Raw genomic sequence first — 20,130 nt, forward strand, 5'->3', positions numbered from 1 at the left:
ATACAGAGAAGAGTGAACAAAGCCGTGCACCAAGCAGGAAGTTGATTAACTCACTTGGGCTTGCTGCAGTTGACTGTAGAGGCAGCAACAAAACACAGGACAACCAAGCATTGTAGCCACCAGCCTGGAGAACTGTGCTGAATTTTGGTCTTTAGTCCTATGGCTCCTTCAAACAAACAGGTAGCAACCACAGCACTTAGGTATCTCAGCATGAGCATAGCAGAGACAGAGCAGCCATCCTGTCAGCTGTCTGTCACCCATGACGTGGAGCAGCAGAACTGGGACAACATAGCGGAATTTCTTTACAACAGGATAGAGCCTTCCCACATGATAGGACTTCTTTCCTCATACCTCAAGCTTTGATTCTCTTAAATGTCCTTTTTGATGCCAGCATTTCCTTTTCTTCCTCATATATCCAACATCCTTGTTTTATCCCATCATCACCAGGGAGCTCTGTGGGATTCAAGATTCTGAGTATATAGAAAATTTTGTGAGATGGGAATATCTGGCAATGGGTAAGAAAGTGGAAAAGACCATTTCTGTGATGTAGCTTGTTACCTTTACTGTTCTCAAAGCCATTTGTCAAGCATTAAGTCAAATAACCATCCATCTCTACTGGACTCTGCTCTTACACTTACAAGTACCTTACTCCTCCAGTGGTACTGAAAACAGCAGAAACATCCTTCCCACCAAATAAATACCCTTCATGAGAGAGAGTGATGGACTGAACCTCTTTGGCACAGAGAGGCAATCTGAGCACAGCATGGGGAAGTGAAGGTGCCACAATAAACCATTTCAGTGAAATAACTGAGTCAGCTCTCCTGTGCTCTAAGTGCTAATGGCTGGAATGACCACACCTTGTGGCCACTGCTCTGCTTCTGCCAAGGGATGTTTTCTATTGGGTGACCTCCTCTTCAGGGTAGGCAGAACACTTCTGCTGTTGCACTGCTTTTGCAGACAGGTTCTTTGTGCTAAATAACATGACATTTCTGTTGGAGGTTCATGGTCACTGTTTCTTCAATGCATCTCTAAATATTTTGCCAAAGCCACCCATTCTCTGCCATCTGTCAGGTAGCAAGAAGAAAGAATGTGGCTTCTACTATGCTAAAGGACAAGGGAACATGTGGTGAGATGAGACAAATTCACATCATCACCTCACAGCATCTTCTTTCATGTGATACGTTATGAATCACAAGGGACTATTATATGTGTAGTGTAGAAACCAGAAAGTTAAAACCCCACAGACTAAGAAACTGCAGTGGTGTTATGAAGCAAAAGATGCTAAAGCCCTTTCTGGTTTGACATACCAGTGACCACAGTAATAGAGATTTTGTAGTGATTCTTTTCAGCCAGTAAGCTAAGTCTTTATGGACAATGCCCACAGTTTATACTTCTCATAAGAGCAAACGTGTTTTATCTTCTATCTAAGCTGTTTCCACACTTCCGTATGCTTCCAGTTATTTATCTTAATTGTGGAAACAAAAACAAATACACTACATGTAAAGAAATGACTTGACCTTCCTTCCATAGGCCACATCCTATATTCTTTGTGTGCTCCAAAGCTACCTTGCACTCTGATTAACTTGACTAGGAGCTGTGTTTGTGTATATTCTCACACAAAATGTATCTATAACCTGCCCTCACATGGCTCCACAGAGCTCAATTGAAATCCCAGAACTTCAGCTGTGGTATTAATCATGTATTCATGATGGAATGTGGGTTGCGAGAAAATATTTAAGAGTCCATAGAAATTTTGCTTTAAAGCATGCAATCCCTAAATATTTGGGTTCACATTATAGTCCTTTAGCTAGGATTTATTAGACTATTTCATATTTGCCTTTCTGTTTATTTTGTAAAAGTATACTTGTCTAGCACACATTTTTATGCCAGCCTTGCTTTGCATTTTTACAGTCTGCTAATTAGACCATTTTAACTAATTTGTTTGCATTTTGTATGAGCAAGTTGGGCTTTTGGATTGACTAATGTAATTGCAGCCAGTTTCTGCCAAATACAAATTACTCTTTCTAGTGTGAGCTAGAGAGAAAAGTAAATATTTAATAGCCATCAATACCCTTGCAGCATTCTAAAGTGTGCTTTTTTCCTATGGAAAGTTTAAATAATTTCTTCAGTGCTTGATTGCACTTTAATGTTAAGAAATTATTTTTTAATCTTTTTTTAAATAATAATGAATTAGACATTTTAGAATGTCCGCAAGGGTTTTATTTCTGTGCACTTTGCAGTTTTAAATTCCAACCTTTAAGATCTGGTACTTTGATGTTTGAAGTTTATTTGCTTAGCTTTTTATGTACTGAGTACCATCTCCTGAAAATGTTTTACTGGGATGTACTTGGATTTTAATGTTTCTAAGGGAGGAAGACAAGTCTTATAGCAAAGTTAAATTGTAGGAGTTTTGCTTGCTTTCTCTCTTTTACTTTTTTTTTTTTTTTTTTCCTTCAAAGGAGCATAGCAGAAGACAAGAACTGGTTACCAAACATCAGCATTAATTGTATCTGTATCTTGAACTGCAAGTCTAATTGCTTCTTCTCTGCACAAGTGTACATAAAGGCATAAGAGCCCCAGAGTCTTAAGCAGGTTAAAGCTCCTCAATTTCCAGCCTTAATATTCCTGGGGTACTTGCTATGATATTGATGAAGAAGAGCACCTGCTCACCAGGGCAGGGCAACCTTCTTCCTTTTCCTCTTCTTCATGTTTCACTCCCTCTGTGACCTATGCAGAGAACAGGGGTGTGTCTGCCTCACCCGAGGGGCTGCCTCTGAAATGTTATACACAGAACACATTTCTCAGGTCAGGGACATCATAAAAGTCCAAGAGGTGTTGCTCTCTGACAAAATTTGGTGATGGTGCTCTACATCCTGCTGTGCCCTCGGGGGTGTTATCTGTGCATTTTCCCTGGGGTGTGAGTGCTTCAGTCTCTACTTTCTTTTCCCACATGAAGCTTTCAAATGCATGAATCCCACAGGTCTTAGCCAATAGCCTAAGGGGTGGGACAGCTGTTGTTTTCTGCCACCCACTGAATGTGGGAAAGCAGGAGGGTTTGACCAGGAGATGTGGGTACTGGTTACTTGGTACCTGGGCAGCCTTAATGCATTTTAAACCTTGTCTTACCTCTTGTGCAGCTGGTACCAGTCCCAGGATGCTGTGGGAAAAAGAACCTGCCTTTGCCCATCTTTCTGCTTCATCTGATGAAGCTAAAATGATTAACAGATCAACAATGAGATCCAGCACTAATCAGAGAGAAATCAAAACACCTTTTAGCCAAGTCCTTGACATGTCAGTACTCATTTTATTTTCAGATAGGGTGTTAACACCATGTCATGCAACATCCATAACTATTAATTAAGACAGTGAATATAAAAACACATCCAAATGACAACAGAAGTCCATATCATCAGCAGGTTATAGAACCAGGATCCAGATTTCATCATCCCAATGGCCGAATTCCTTCTCTCTGTTTCATTCCTGGTACAGCAAACGTGTCACGGAGCATGAAGCAACAGGTTTTTGTTGTATGTTCCATCACTGTCTTCACAATCCTCTCATCATGTGCTAAGAACAGGTGCACTGCAAAAAGTAATAATCTTTTTTTGGCTTTGGTATTTGCATGTCATAGATGGATGGGCAGGAGATTTGATCAGTGAACTAATCATGCTGTTCTGAGAATGTTACTATTAGCAGGCAGTCTTACCTGCCTCCTGGATAAATTTAATTGTGACATTTTGTTAATAAACCCAAAGCTGTCTTTCTCAGATTTCTGCAAGTTCCACAAATATGAGTGGCAAATTTGAGCATAACTCTGTAGTAGGAATTGCCTACTTGTATTAATTTTTTTAATGTAATACTACACGTAATACTAAAATTTGATACTGAGAAGCTGTAATTAATTTAACTATATTTAATAAAAGTAGATTTAATACTAAATTTAATGTATATTTTCCATTATGGACATGGTTGCTCTTTGGGACAATGCTCTGTGGTCCTTATATACTGAATTTCTAGAGTAAGTGTGTTTTCATGAAAGACACAGAGAAAAGTACCTCCCTGGGTATCCTTATATTTTCTATCTTGGTATCAGTATTTGGTAAGTGAAGAGGACAGATTATTGAATAGATTTGTTTATCTACTTTTCTAAGTGTGCCCATCTGAACACATATTGAAGAGCTGGTGTGATTTTGGTACCCCTGAGAGGAAATAAAAAGGTGGAGGCTTTGAAGATGTTGGTACCATCACACATGAGGTCTGTCTAAAAATACTGCACAGATCACCTCCAGAAAACAGAAGGAAGTCAGGTAATTCACTCACTTCTGACAATTTTATGATTTTTCCATTGTGTTCCCTTGCTGCTAACAGGATTATTCACACAAGGAACACAATAGCAGTTTAGCCTTAAGCAGTTGGCCTCCACACTGATGCACAAATGAGCATGTCAACTGGTGCTTGCTGTGATGCAGAGAGCAAACTAACCAAGAACTGGACTGTTATAAGTCATAGATAACTGAAATTTATTTTAATCATTTCTGTCACAGGAAAGTATTTTCTAAATGTGATATGTCAAAACATCCCAAGAAGTGACATGTAATCCAAGGCACATGTTTTATTCTTGGTTACATTTGCAAATTGAATCTCAGTACTTTCAAGGCATTTTGAATTTAAAGTAATATTGTTAAATGCCTGTGTTCTTGATAGTTAACTAAAGCAGTGACACGGGAATATTCAATAAAGGACTTCAGTACAATAATTCATTTATTCACTGAATACCTTGTCTTAACAACTGACAACTTTTACAGATCTGATCCCTCTCCAGAGATTTTGTCATTCTCCAACACACAACAGCAAGAGATGAGGAGATGATAAAAAAATGTATAGTACTTTTCATATTCAAATAAATATCCACCATAAAAAACAGGTGCTTTTCACCAGCTACATCACAAGACCTTTCAGTGTTTGCTCTCTGCTTTATTTCTTTAAAAGCCTATGACACTCAATGTCTTTACAATGTCACGTCCTGGTAAAACTTTACAGGAAAACAAATCCCGTGCATTTCTTTCTAAACCTACAATGGTGTTTCTCACACTGATTCAGCCTGAATGTCCCTGTTATGCTAGGTTGTCTCAGCAATTTCCAGCATTTCATACTTCAAGGCAAAATATCTTGTTTGTAATTTTGTCAGTTTCTAAGGTCAGTATTTCTGCACTTGAAGAGTAGCTTAAATGTAAGGGGCAGTGCATCGGTCCCTCTATGTTACTGTAACAATCCAGCAGGAAAATTCTTGATTCAAATGATGGACACAGAATATGAAATAGCTGCTATTTCTTAAACATATACATCCTCTATAAATTTGTGCTCTGCCCATGACATTTTTCCACTAAAGACAGACATATTTAGGAGAGAAATTTCCATGTGAATGGCAAGACATTTTGCAATCATTGTGTGAATGAAAAGAGGAAATTACCATCACCAGTTTTAGACTATTTTATTTATATCAAGAAGTAGATGTTTCTAGTGTTAATTAAACTCTGTTTAGATTATGAGAGCAGTGAGATCTTGTCCAAGATAAATTCATGGTTCATTTTATATCATTTGTACCTGTAGTTTGGATTTAATAGACCAAAATGAAGATATGTGTGGGGAAGGTATACGTGAGAAAAAAGTGCATGCAAAGCAGTGATGTGAATAGTGTGAAAGAAAGAAAAGCCAAAGAAGGAAAAATAATGGTCTGGACAGATGTTGCAGAAGTTTCTACTCACCTGTGATAGAAAGAGGTGCTAGCAAAGCTGTTCCTTGTTGTGTTCTACATTAATACAGGAATTCCACAAAATTTTATGTCTTGATCAACACGTGGGTTTGCACCTCCAAGAGTATAGATCTATGCCTAGCCATCACCTACATGATGCACTTCAACACAAATCATTTCTTGTGTTGCTGCTAACTATGAAATTTTGTTTACAAAGACAAGCATCACTTTAAAAGGTGATAAAGACGCAATGAACAGGAGCCAAACTTTTCAATTGCCAACACATTCTATAATGTACATAAAGTATACTTAAAAAACAGGAATGCCAGTTATGTTTGCAAGTGGCTTCAGATTAACAAGGGCAGATATAATCCAAAGTACTGCTTAAAGGTCAGTGAAAGGTTTAAAGGTTAAACCCTGCTCCTTTTTTTTTTTCACTTCGGACTCCAAGGGTTTCAAAAACAAAGGTCATTTCCACTCTCAGCTACACTAGTGTGAATTTAATATTCACAAGTGCTTGGACTTAGTTGGATTGGTGTGGATTTACAGCAGAAGTACTTCCAGCTCTGGCCCTATATTGCTGCTTTGCTGCTTCACTGCTTCGATGAAAGAACAGGTTTTTTTCAGGTGCTACTTTCACCTAAAAGAAAAATAGATGTAGCTATATCTATATCATCTAACTATCTCTGTGAAAATTTGTCCATGGATTTTTCAGAGCCGAGAAGCTACACAAAATACTCTGAATACACTGTAGATGTTGAAAATACATATCATTGGGAAAGGTGAATTTTCATATTAAATAACCTTTTTTGAGGTTCTTTATCTAGAAGCAAGAATAACATACTTCCATCAGCAGTTCTACGGCATTTTCAAATGTGGTGAAAACGTTGTATTATATTTTACTGTTTGTTAAGAATAAAATCATCATATTCTTAATTCTATAATAACTTATAGAATGAAGAAAAAGAAGAATGAAAAGAATGTCTTATCTCAAATGAGGTATGAGGTTTCCAATCAAGATAATCTGAGGAAATGTATAACAACTGTGATCCTAGAACAACATAATTGTTTTCTTTTCCACTTGTTTTTCTACTATTAGAAGTTAGAAAACCATACCATTTAGCAAAATCTTTAAAAACCATCAGCCAATATACAAGAATATAGAAGAATATTTACATCTTTTCTTCCTGGAGAAATACTTCAAGTCTCTCCCTTTGTCTCCACACTTCCTCACATTCCCTGAAGACAGAAAATCTTCCAGGGCCTGGAAGATTCAGGGTCAGTCCTGAAACAAATTGCAAACATGATACACTTGAGCTCAGGGGCACTGCCTCCACCTGCTCTCTGCCAGCCACACCACCCACCAAAAGTCCATCCACAAATATTCTCTCCTGGCTGGGTCTGTAAGCAGTCACTGCTGGAGAAAGTTGCTTCAAGAAAATGTGGAGAGTTTAGTGATCAATATATAGAAAGTTTACAAACCACATTCTACAAATTCCCTTTGGACATCTTCCCACAATGTTATCCTGAGAGGTAGCTGGGTCAGCAGCAGCAAGGAGCCTCATAGGATCCATTAGCTCCCTCTTGGTCCTACAGGCTCTTTGCACTTCCCTGTTCTCCTCCTGTGCCCTCAAGATCATTCTTCCTCTGCTATTTCCATTTTATATCCCACTTCTGTGCTGTCTCTTCAAGTGTCCTCTCAGAATCTCCTCTGCTCCCAAAGCTCCAAATCTCCTGTTCTCATTCTTTCCATGCTATCCTGCCACTTGCCCATGCCTGCACAATACCATTCCATGGGCAGCGCTCACCCCAAGGTTCCCTGCTTGGTTTCTAAGCCAGATAGCATTATGGATAAGCTTTTTATCAAGTAATATTTTTTAAGCCTTTTTTTTTTCCTCTTGTGAAGGTCTCTGAAGGAACTAGACTAGATTTAAGTCATCATCTCATGCAGAAGGAAAGATGAAATGTTGCATGAGAGACAAAAAAGAGAAATGGCAGCCTTTTTATAATACATCCAAAAATACAGTACAGTTTTGGGAATCGCAGCTGGTTTTATGACCCATCTGACAACTCATGGCTTGAAAATCTGCAAGATGTTTCCTTCCCTTGATCACATACCTGTAAAAGCACTACCAGCAAGTATTGCCAATGTGACCTTGTGGGGTATTTTTTTCCCTTTTCAGTCATTGTAAACAGTCATACAAATGAATTCAATTGCTTGGATATGGATAGAAAATAGATACACAAGAATGACAATTTGGGCAATGTATACTCATTTCAAAAGTCAAGAAAATATTGACAGAAAACACTTCTGCATTTTCCACTGGAATTACTGAATATATTTGATTAAACATATAAACTTCACTTTGGTATTCAAGTTCACCAAGCATGTTTGGAATAACAATTATTCTATTAACATACTGACATGATCTAGTCAAACAAAATTAAACATGTTTTGGGGTAATAAGATGTAAAGCCTTATTTAAGTATTGCTGCTTTTTTAAAACAATGGAGAGACAGCGATATCTGCAGAATCAAAACAATATTCCCACAAAAACTGCAAATTAAAATCATTAACCTCAGCCTTGACATAAGCATCTTTTTCCTCAGGGGCATGGACCAGCTGTTCTCAAAGAGAAATTTTAGTTTCAGAAAGCTCCCAGGAAAAATAAACAAAATACAATGGTGTACTATTCATAATATATAACAAGTTGTCTCTAATTCTGTACCTAATCAGTATAAGGCCAGAAGAAAAAATAAAATTCCTTTAAAACTAAAAATTCTTATCATCTTAGAGATTTAGGGAAGCATCTGAAAAAGTTTAAGGCATCACATTCTATCCATGGCATTGGCTTAACAACCTGTACAGGCTCAGGTGCACCATCTTATGCCAGATTTTCCAAACTGTGAAATTCTAATAATATTTCTTACCTTGTTCAGAGCAGCTGAAAGACTTTAGTTAGAATAATACTTGATATTCTTTGTCCTCTTGTCTACTCTGGTGCAATAGGGCCTGGCTTTTAAGCATTTTACTGTGACATCTTTGTTATCTGTTACCGCAAAGTTTTTGATGGTGCCATATATATGTACATGATGCTTTGTAAACAGCAAGGTTCAAAACTGCTGAACTTGTGCACCCAAGCGTTAACCTACATGCAAGAATAATCTAGTTAATGAAAAGATGACCAGGGAAAGCTAAGTCTGTCTGTAAACTCAGGATGGGAGAGGTAGCATGGGCTGTGGCTGGCACTAAGAAGACCTAAAACTGCCACTGACCCATTGCATGATTCTGAGGAAGCCATTTCACCTTTCTGTTGTGCTTTTCTTCTCAGCCTTCATCTCTCCAACCTGCCAGCCCTTCACAGCAAGATCTGTCTCTTATGATATATCTCACAGCAGGAGCTCAGCTGGGGCTTCCAAATTAGAGCTGATTGGGAATTTTGCAATGAAATGAATTTTCATTAGAAAGTGCAGCTCAGTTTCAGCACAGTTCTGCGGTGCAGTTGTGGGGATGCTCACCCAATATATGGGGAAGCAAATTCAGATAATGACTCTGAAGAATGCTTTGTTATAGGAAGTAGATCACCTCCAGGAGGAACTGTGGAGTGCATCTTGCCCAAGGATAACTATCAGGCTGTGGGTGAATTGACAGTCCCCTGCAGTTAGAGAGACAGCAGGTCAGGAATTTGAACCCAAGTATGCATGGGGAGATCACATGTTCTTTTGGTGGGAGCTGTGTTTGTTTGTTTGTTTGTTTGTTTGTTTGTTTGTTTGTTTTGTACCAAAACCAAGCCTTCTAAAAGCACTTATGTTTGCTGCAATAAAGCACTGGAACATCAGTGGAATACTGGGAAGTTTCATAGGTAGATTTAGTCAGCCTTACTTGATTCTGCTTTGAACCTGCCTGCTGTTAACGGTGAGATCAGATGTATTTTAACTTGTAAAATACTTACAGTCTAAAGGAGACTAACAACTTCAGAATAAATAATGATCAAATATCGGAGGAGCCTTAATGACAAAAAGAATTTATTTTTTAAATAATTCCAAAGAGAAATAGGAAGGCCTTTTGGTAATTAGAGAAAAAAACAAACTGTCCCCAGCATGAGGAAGGAGACCGCAGCAGGTAGGTGTGGGCAAAGGGAATAGCCAGATCAGTAATTCAAAGGGAATAGTAAAAAAAAAATCAGTAAAGAAAACAGGACATTAAAGAACAGAATTAGGGGGAAAGTGATATGGGTCTCTAGTAAGTTTTGATATGCCCTAACAAGAGAAGGGAAATAACCAAGAACTTGCAGAAGCAATATCACTACATCTTTTAGAACATTTCCTTAGTAGCTTCTGAGTATTAATTCTGGTGAAACACACCAAAGAGAGAAACACTTGAGAAATACTTGTTTTTACAAAAAACATTCCGCTGTTACGAAGCTGATCTCCACTATGCACCAGTATAAGCTGCTACCTGCATAGAACATTGCAGCATTACCAAAATGGCAGTGCTGAAGGGAAGATGTCTTTTCTCCATTTTCTAGCCCCACTTCAGCTCCTCTTATTGTCTGCTGACATAAAATACCCTGTGTGTGTAATCCAGAGAGCAGCTGAGTCATGTTCAATTCACATGGGCACTTTCAGCTGAGTATGACTGCATTACCCATGTGGCATCTCCAAAGAATATGCAAAATGTCATTTGCTGAAATGGCAACTCTGTAAACGTGTCTCCAGGGGGCATTATGTACAAAAGTTAACAATATTGGGAGGACTGTATCACTTAGGCTACAGATTTGTACTGTGTCATGCACTGTTCTGTCTTCAGCTTCTGTCTACCAAACGCCAATTCTGTGTGCACGGCTGTAGAGCTGGGATGAGGATTCAGGCTCCAGGGTAGCTGCAGTCAGGACATAGTCTGCTGCATGGTGCTGGCATTGCCACTGTGCTCACTTCCAGGAGAATTAAGGCCTTAAACATAAACTCACTTTGAGAGTTTCCATTCTCTAATTGTTCACTTTAGACTCAGCCAGAACAAATCATTTTTCCAGCTTGCAGAACAATATTTCAGGAGAATACAGGGAGAAACAAGACCAACCCTGGAGGTAAGCTCAATGATAATATTGCATCAATAGTACAGATTACTAACAAACTTCTTGATTAGGCCCCTTCACGACGAAGACAGTAACTCTTCCAGTGCAGGGTGATGACCTAGGTTACTTCCTCAGCAACAAACAAAAAAAACTTTTAAAAGATATTGCTAAAAATACCCAACAAATCCCAGCATTTTTTCAGGGAAAAATGTTTGCCCATGAACTTTCTGCTACATAAATTCAGATTAAAATGAGAAAAATTTGAGAAAAACAAGCACTGACCTGTGAGTGAGAGTTAAAAAAACATATAGATTAATTCAGCGATGCAGTCCTGTGAAAATATCTAGGGTAATAAATGTTTACAGAAGAAAGTTCTGTGGATTTTCAGGCAGGGGAATAGCAATGGTTACCTCCTGCTGAAATATCATAGCCGCAATGAAGTGGCAAAGACGACAAGTGACATGTCAGAGACACATAAATCTATCCTTACAGGACTGACAACTTGGTCTGATTGCTCTCCAAAGATAACTTTATAACTTACTGAAGTGTGTCTTAAGGATGCCCTGGAGCAGCACTAACCTGTGTACCTTTCTTGTGGGTAACTTTTTATAAGCTATAGCTTTAGTTAATAGCTTATGCAATTTTTCATTTGACCTACGGGTGTCCCATGTGGGTGGGATTTTCAAAAACACTCAGGCCCAAATCCACAAAGGGATTTACACAGAAATGATTTCACCCATAATATGTATTAGGGAGCAGAGCAGAAACTTGGCCTCAATTTAGCCTGTAATCTAGCAAGGATACAGGAGGGGGTCTGCAACACCCTAAATGTTCACCAGGAAATCTACCCATGCTTATAGGTGTGAAATTGCTCCGGACTGTGGTCGTACCTTAGCTCTGCTCCTACTACAATTGAGTAAAACTGGGCATCAGGCAAGTGCTTTTGAAAAGGCCAGTATGAATATTTTCTTTTCCTTACTGTAACTTCAGTGCTTTCTGAAAGACCTTTTAGAAAGAAGTACTTGAATTTTATTGTCAGGTAGACCACTTCAGTAGGAAAAATGTGTGGGGTTTTTATTTCAGTGTTTTGTTTTTCAAGTGAAATATTGAACACACACAAGAATAAAAAGGATTATAAAAAGGACAATAATACAATATCCAGTTTGGTCACAGTGATGTTGGCTGTGCTTAATCTGAAACTGTTGATAGTCTCTGCATGCATCTTGAGATCTTTGAGTACATCCTCCCTTTAAATGCTGGCAAAGAGCAGGAGTGGTATCTTCATATATATCAAACACTAGGAGAAATTTTGTCCTCCATGGGAAACAAGCCACAAGCAGCAGTGTGTCTTAAGAATAAGCCCTTAGGGAAGCTGCTTTATTTTCTTTTTTCCACCATCTTTGCACAAAGCCAAACCATCCCCCGTGGCATTTGGACACACAGAAGACAGCTGCATTTGAAAGTCCATAAGCAGTCAAACTAAACAAATAGATGTGAAAAGCTGAATCCCTTGCAATGCCATGCTGAAAAAATAGGTGCCAAGCTGTCAATTTCTGCATGAAGGCACAATGCTGGTCTGCTTCCTCCAACCCAGAGAGTTTTCAGTGAATGTCTCTGAAGAAGTGCAAAGAGCAGGTTGATGTGGCCTCATGCCTGTGGAGCAGGCAGAGGTGTTTCTGAAGGATGGTGCAGCCCCAGAACATTGCAAGCTAAACTCTCAGAGCCATGTTCAGACCCCAGTCAGTGGCAGAATTCAAACTCTTCTGGGTAGAGAGAAAGTGCCTTTGAAGCAGTAGAAAACCCCAAGGCTCTTTAGAACTTCTGGGATGCTTGACCATAGTGGTAGCAGAACATACTCATATGGCTTTCAGGAGGACAGGTAGTAAATGCAGTAAACTGAGCTCAGGGTAATCTGAGGGCTGCAGAGTGAACTGGAGAAAAGCCTTTGTTTGTCCTCTAGAAGCAGTGTTAGGGGAAAGCCTATAAACTTTAGAATTTCTAGATGCAAGCACAGAGCTTCTGCTGGCTTCCAGGGGAGTGTCAACTGCAGATAATTAGCCAAGGGCTTAAAAGCATAATAGGGCTTCATTTCAAGGCTTTCATTTCATTTTCATTTTTAAGTTTATTTTTCACCCCTTCAGGACAAGCAAAGTATGGTTACTGTTAGCTATTTCAGTAGTATGGCCTAAGAATATAATAAACACTGCTGGACAAGGCAGTATTTTCTCTTAGACCAACTGTTTTAACTAGGGGGAAAAAAAGTTTTCAGACACAAGTCCTCCTTTGTATACAAAAACCTTACTCCAGATGTTGCTTTCAGCTATTCTACTAGAAGATGTTTCTTTCCCTTAAACTTTCCTTGGAAACAAAGTGAGGTCTAAACTCCTAAAGCAAAATACTGGGTGACATAAAGTACTGTGTCTACACAGTAAATAAGCACTGAAAATGTTCGTTGGGAAAGCTGATGGACTCATGACGCTTCCTAAGACTGACATGATTTTAAAGTTAGTCAGACAAGAGATTTTTTCCCCACTGAGCATATTTTGTAGGCATAGGGATTTAAAGTCACATCCTTGCAGGAAGTCATCACGGATTATGTGAACACTTAAGTCCTAAGAGTGAAATATGGACCCTCTGGAACTGGTACAGATATAAGAGGGCACAGGTCTTGTAATAGCATGATTGCAATAAGGTGGAAGTTGATGTAGGGAATGGGAGAAGAGGAAGGTAGGTTTTACTCTAAAGCACTTCCACCCTGGCTTCTTTTCAAAAGACAAGTATTTTATGCTGCATGTCACGTCAAGATTTACAACCTCTTGTCCTCACTGATTAAAAAAATACCAGTTAAATGCAAGTAATAGAAAAATCACTTTAAAATAATTTCAGCTACTTCCTACTTCATGGCATGATCTAAAGAGGTGCTGTTGTCCCTCAACGCCAAAAATGCCCTCTTTGTCAGATAAATTACACCATTCACCATTTGCTGCAAAACAAATGTTCTTGTTGGTTCTGGCATTTCATTTCTTTTGTGCTTTCTAGCTCTTCAATGAGAGGAAATCTGAGCATGATGCTTTATGATCATAGAACAGGGAAGTAGGTTTATTTTTAAAGAAAATAACTAAGGACCTAAGATGTTTCTTCTAAGTATTCATTGCAAAGGCAGGGAAAACTAAGGAAAAGCAACACCCAAGTACCATCTGCAGTCAGATTTAGGGTGAATGTTCTCAAAAACTGTTCTGTCTCACAGTAACATATTCTGGACTTGAGCATTTTGTCCAAAAAGTTGATCAAGAACTGCTGAAAAATGAACAGAAAACCTTAAGCAGGATAGTCTTCTAGATCCCTGAGCCCAGGGCAGGTACATTGCATTTCTGAGGCTGCTTTAAAATGTAAGTCAGCCTCTCTTGTCCTATTTTGGTACCTAAACTAAAAGAGGGTAGTAACACTAAGTCCTCTCACCTGTTTATTTCCAGATAGTGTTCATTTTCACAGGTGCCACCAGAGACTCTTTCTTAAAGCATTTCATTACTTTGGCCAGCCTGGAGGGTTTCCCTTGGCACCCCCAGATGTAGGAGCAGTATGAATATATCCAGTGCTACAGTGATAAGCAAATTCTTTGAAATAACCAAGATCTCAGCATGTGTGCATATTCATACATAAGCAGTGAGGCACATCCAGCATTAGCCTGCACAGAGCACATCAGGTAACAGAGCACAAGTGCAGAAAGCAAGTATAAATGAGCCTTGATCAAACAGTTTCTACTTCATTTATTTTTGCCCTGCTCTGACTGCTGTAACTTATAATTAGTCTCTGCCGTCTGTGCTGTGGTACCAAAGAATCGTGGATTAGGGAGAAACTCTAGAATTTCTCCGTAACTTGACAAGTTATAACCTGAAAAGCTACACTTAGTCCATTAAAGATTTTTCACAGTGACATTTTAGTGCAGCTAGGGAAATATGCCACTGTGCCATTTATCATTTCCAGGCCATGGAGAGTGGAACGGAGGTTGCTATGAAGAACAAAATAAAATAGATTACACTTATAGAAGTGAGGTGAAGACTACTGATAAATATACACTACTGAATGCCAGCAAATGTCACTTGAGAAGCCATTTGTAGCTACCAGAACAGCCCTGCAAACCAGCAAAAGTAGCAAAATCAGGCAAAACAAGTTGGGTGTACTCACTTCCACATGAATAAGCAATAAACCTCTCTGAAGTTACACCAGAAAGTTGTTAAACTTGATAGATGAATCTTTTCCAAACTGTTCTGTCCCATACTGTATGTGGCTACAAAGGACTCTGGATGGTTTAAAGTGAGAAAGAGAAAGCATTGCTGAGAATGTAACAATTGAAGCATTTTCGTTCAAACATTTGTATTCTGCTTTGTATTAAAGGGACAGTATGAACAGAGAAGTGATTCATCAGACCACTTTTTCTTCCATAGGGCTGCTCTTTTTTTTTTTTTTTTTTTGTCTGAACTTCACTGTCAGAACTATTGCATTACTACCCTTTCTCCTTTAAATACATTTGCCACTCTAGCAACAGGACTTAGAGTTAAATCAGTTTGGGTTTGGTAGGCAGAAACATTGCAAATTAAATCTTTTCTGATGAAAAACTTCTAACAGTAGCTATCTAGCATGCCATCTAAGTGTAAGGGAAAGACCTGCAAGACATCTGTCTTTGCAGCAGCATCTGAGTTGTAGATCTATGGATCAGCTCCATTTTGGGTTCTAGATATGCTGACCTAGAAAAAGCCCTCCTAGTGAAAGTTACAATACTTGGGAGACAATATAAAGATTCCTTCAGGCTTATTTGAATCTGTGCTGTTTGCAGCCTCTTGAACCACTGCTCTTCATTGATAATAAACTGAAGATCTTTGACTCAAAAAAAATCTCCCAGGAAAAAATAGGAGTTCTTAAAACTTCAGAAACTCTGTCTGCTTTTATATTTAATTTTCCATGAGATTCTTCCTCCCAAATTCTAGTTTATCTTAGCAAAATCAGAGACAGCCTGCATCATTTTGATTTCATGAGACTGTTATCCCCAGACATCACACTCATGCAAATTTCAGATCAGTTTTGTTTTCATTAGTGAAAAGCAGCAATGTGGATCACATAAATGGGGTCACACAGAAACTCCTTTATTCAAAATATTTCATACATGCTAAGATATGCTGTTTGTAGAACTATTTCAGTCAAACTTCTCACCATATGTTCATGTAAAAACTATAAACAACTAGCCCTACAATGGCACCTTAAATCCAAGGAGTTTAAATCTTTGAAGAGAACAAATTTCTTGTACTTACAAATCCTGTAGATGGAGTATGGGCAAACCTTCCTTTCTTGGGCAGGATGTTTGTACATTGAATTTTCTTTGCACTAGTCTTCACTCTATTCTTGCAAAATAAGTGATCCTTATTAGTCAAACCAAACACTTTATTAAATTAAGTGTAAAGCCTGGTTTAGAAATTAACAATGAAAATTGGAAAACAAATATTAAACAGATGGGTTGAACTTTCCTGAACTGCTCTCCGCCTCTCTCCCCCCAGTTCTTTGAAAACTGAAGTAATCTTTGAGGCAAAACAAGCATTTGACAACATCTGCCATACAGACATTCCCTGGATGTTGTGCTGCTTCTTTGGTCTTGTTTTGAATCTCTGTCAATTTGAATGCACGCAACAGTCTCTAGGAGTGATGCTCACTCACAAGCTGAGAAGGCAAGGACTGTGTGGGATGCAACAAAAGAGAAAAGATCTATCAGTTTGTTACCTCATCATGAAAAACTTCTCTTTTTACCAAAAGAATACAGTTTGGTGAAAAGCACAAGAAGGCTTATTTATCATTTATAGTTGAAATTTAATATGTTACATAATAATATGGCTAACTTTTTTTTATAAATTCTGAGGGGTAGTGTATTTGCACACACTTGTCTTCAAAAGAGACAAAAATACAATTTCTTAAAGGGTATTTGAAAAGTAGAAATGCTTGGCCTAGAGACTTTAAATAAATTCTTGAACAAATAGGCAGCACATGAATAAATATGCTGATTGTGTGACAAGCGCTGAAAAGAAACTTCTGGTTAGCAGCCTGCTTAACCTCATGAATGGTTTAGTCCTTCCTTCCTCCATCCTAAGCATGAAAGCTGCTATCCACACCCCAGACTTGATCTAAACTACTGAATGTGATAGAGAAGTGCCTAGTGATGCTGGATCAGACCTGGCAGCCTCCAGGCTTGACCCTGTAGGCCTGAATCAGCCCAAAGCCAACCTGTGCTTCCCCATGGCCAGAAGTCCTTCCAATGCAGATGTTAAGGTACGTGCAAAATATTTGAATTGCTTGACCAGACAGCCCTGGCCCTTTGAAAAAAGTAGAAAATTTTGCTGAATAAAACAATACAGGTTTTGCTTTGGTACAGATGGTAATAATGAAGAATCACAGTTTCTGTTATCAAGCTTTTTGATACATTCGTCTGAGTAAAAGGAACATTCTAAAGGGCAGGGGAAGAAGATTGTAAGTTTTTGCCCTTTTTTATTTTAGTGGCTAAACATTGTAATGCTAGCTAAACACAAATTCTTGTCTGTTAATAGGTTCCTCTAGTTTGTAATAAATAGGAATGCTAATGACTAAAATTTGGTATTTGGTATGCATTAGCTTTTGTAAGTCTTTTCTTTACAGGCTTCATTGACATTCAATATGGCAAGCTTCCTTTGAAACATATTTATAAAATAACTACAGTATAATTAAACCAACAAAGCCATCTTTTAAGTAAGCTTAATAGCTCAGTTTTTCACTCTGTAAATTTTTTATTTTAAGGAGGAAAAGTAGTTATACTCAATTCTACTCTATATTTCATTTCGCATATAATATTTTCTTTCCATTTGCAATCTGTGCATATCTAATTCTTGACAACTGTGATTATTAATAAATGTGCATTAAAAACATGCTTCAGAGATTCTTCCACAAGAATATTTTTTGTTAATGAGAACTAAAACATAACTTGACAAAGACAATATAGGTAATATATATGTGTATATATACATATTTCAATAGCTAATGGTGGTGTAGTTAATACAGAAAAATTAATTAATAGATGTGGCAGGTAATACTCGAAGTGGATGCTATTTGATAAATGTAACTAAAAATATTTTAATTATATGAAAGCAATAGGTAAATAAAAGCAATTATATTTAATTTAGCTTTCAGCTTGTGAGCATTTTCTGTAAGCTTTAATAGAGGAGATAGCCTGTGCAGAAGGCTAATGGTATAGCCACTGCTAACATTACTCATTACGGTTTCTAAGCAGTACTTATTCTGAGGTATTTCTCTGGAAGACTAAGTGTTCTTCATAAGGGTACTTGGAGCCTGATAAGTCTAATTCATAATAACATCTACCTCATTCAGAAGATTAAAGTTTACAGAGTCTTCAGCAGTTTGAAAATCTTTAAATCTTTATTTAGAACCACGATCATGTTTACTTAAGGACAAGGTAAAAAGTGATAACTTGCATTATAATAAGTAGAGTAGAACCTCATAACTGTTTCTTAAACACTATCCTCTACAGGCACAATAATATTGAGACCCCATTTACGGTATGATGAATAAAAACAGTTGACATCATTGTTATAACCTTTATTTAAAACTGTTACCAAGGTTACTAATTACCATCACTGTGTGCAACAGGTCCCTCTGAAGCAGTGTCTTTACAGATGAACTGTAATGTGTAGGGCTATAATAAAAGGCATAAGGGATTATGCACAGGCAAAAATGCTGAAAATCGCACAAACACATCTACATTATATGGTGCATCACTTTGCAAACCTCCACTTTCGATGCTGAAATACACAATGCGGCTTTTTGTTTAATTCGAGCATTTAGAGATGTTAACTGTGCCCTGAAGTGGCTTCACAAATGTCAGGGAGCAGAGGAGGTATGGGCTACAGTGACCAACAAAACCTGCTGCTTCTGGAAAATGCTCTCACCTCTTCTGCACACTTCGCGGAGCACCTGGTGTACACGGGGAAATCCGCCTGCATTGTGTTAAGCAGGACTGCAGGGAGAGAACATGGAGCTGGCGGGGGCACGGCCCGCAGCCCCGGGCCCGCACCGCCTCCAGAGGGGGGAACTCGCCCAGGGTGACAGGGTGGCTAAAGGGAAAGCGGGGCGGCAGGTGACGTCCCGCTCGCCCACCGGCCACCACCCCGCTAAGTCACACCACCCTGCCTTCAACTTAATGACACAAATCCGGGCTCTTAAAGTCTTTGCGACTGATCGTACTCGCTCATTTATAAATAATGATCTCCATATAGATGCATAACAACAACATACCAGAAGTGTTTGGGGAGAAATCCGATTAAAGTCTATAGCTTTTTTCCCCTCTCTCCCGGAGCAAAAGTCTTGCCACAGGTCAGCTGCCGCGGCCGGCCCAAACTGCGGGGTTAAAGGGAAGAAAAGGCTCCAGGCGGGCCGCTTCCCCCCGGGCTGCGGGAGGGGGCTGCCCCGGCCCGCTCGCCCTGACGCCCCTTCGCTCGCCCGGCCACGGACGGAGGGAGGAAAGGAGGCTCGGCCGGGCATTTTGGGGGGAGGGAGCCGCCGGCCTGGCTCGAGCGTGAACTCTGCTCCCGGGACCGATTTCCCCCCGGCGCCAGCATCCCAGGGCGGGGGCTTGAGGCCGCCTCGCTCCGCCTGGACCGGCCCGGCCAGGGGTGGCGGTGACGCAGGACCGTGCTTTCCTTTCCTCTTTCGGGCGATTTAGGGGAACTAGAAAAACAAACATCGGGCCGTTTCATGAAACGGTGGAGAAAACTCCGAAGGGAATGAGAGCGGGGCACATCCTTTTAGAGGAAGGACAAGGGTTCTCTGAGGAGGGAAAACAAAAGATGACAGTGGTGGCTGTAACCCCACCATGAACCAGGGACCTTCTGGCCATGCTCGGAGAGCTAACCTCCCCGGACTTCCCATTACCTCTCCATGACACTTCACTAATGCTCACACAATGGCCAACTGAGCAGTTTAAGTAAAGATATTTTAACCTGAACTAAACACTGTCTCCAGACAATAGGATGCAAAGCAACATCTGGTACCACACATAAACAATGTTGTGCAACAGCATATGCTCGACGTCTGGAAGTTTATGTCAGCGCTAAGCATTCGAGGAGGCTGTCGCTGCTCGGCATGAAATCTTAATAAATAGCTGTTTACTGTGCTTCCGAGATGAGCATCTAGGATCCTTCCTCTCAGGGCGTCCTCTTCAGGTTGAGATTGCCCGGTAAGACACCTTCAGACCCCATCCGCGCCTCTTCCCTC

General features: G+C 39.4%; 2 long non-coding RNA genes across 2 annotated transcripts; one reads left to right on the forward strand and one right to left on the reverse strand.

Moving 5' to 3' along the window:
• Positions 1-3,284: 3,284 nt before the first annotated feature.
• Positions 3,285-16,216, reverse strand: LOC128805273 (uncharacterized). Its single transcript, XR_008436352.1, has 4 exons — positions 16,134-16,216; positions 15,013-15,127; positions 6,929-7,037; positions 3,285-3,582 (listed from the first exon to the last, which is right to left on the reverse strand). It is a non-coding gene; the product is annotated as an uncharacterized LOC128805273 (long non-coding RNA).
• LOC128805274 (uncharacterized) lies at positions 3,557-4,907 on the forward strand. Its single transcript, XR_008436353.1, has 3 exons — positions 3,557-3,591; positions 4,152-4,307; positions 4,806-4,907. It is a non-coding gene; the product is annotated as an uncharacterized LOC128805274 (long non-coding RNA).
• Positions 16,217-20,130: the final 3,914 nt, after the last annotated feature.

The sequence above is a fragment of the Vidua macroura genome, chromosome 3 (genome assembly GCF_024509145.1).
Source record: "Vidua macroura isolate BioBank_ID:100142 chromosome 3, ASM2450914v1, whole genome shotgun sequence".
NCBI lineage: Eukaryota > Metazoa > Chordata > Aves > Passeriformes > Viduidae > Vidua > Vidua macroura.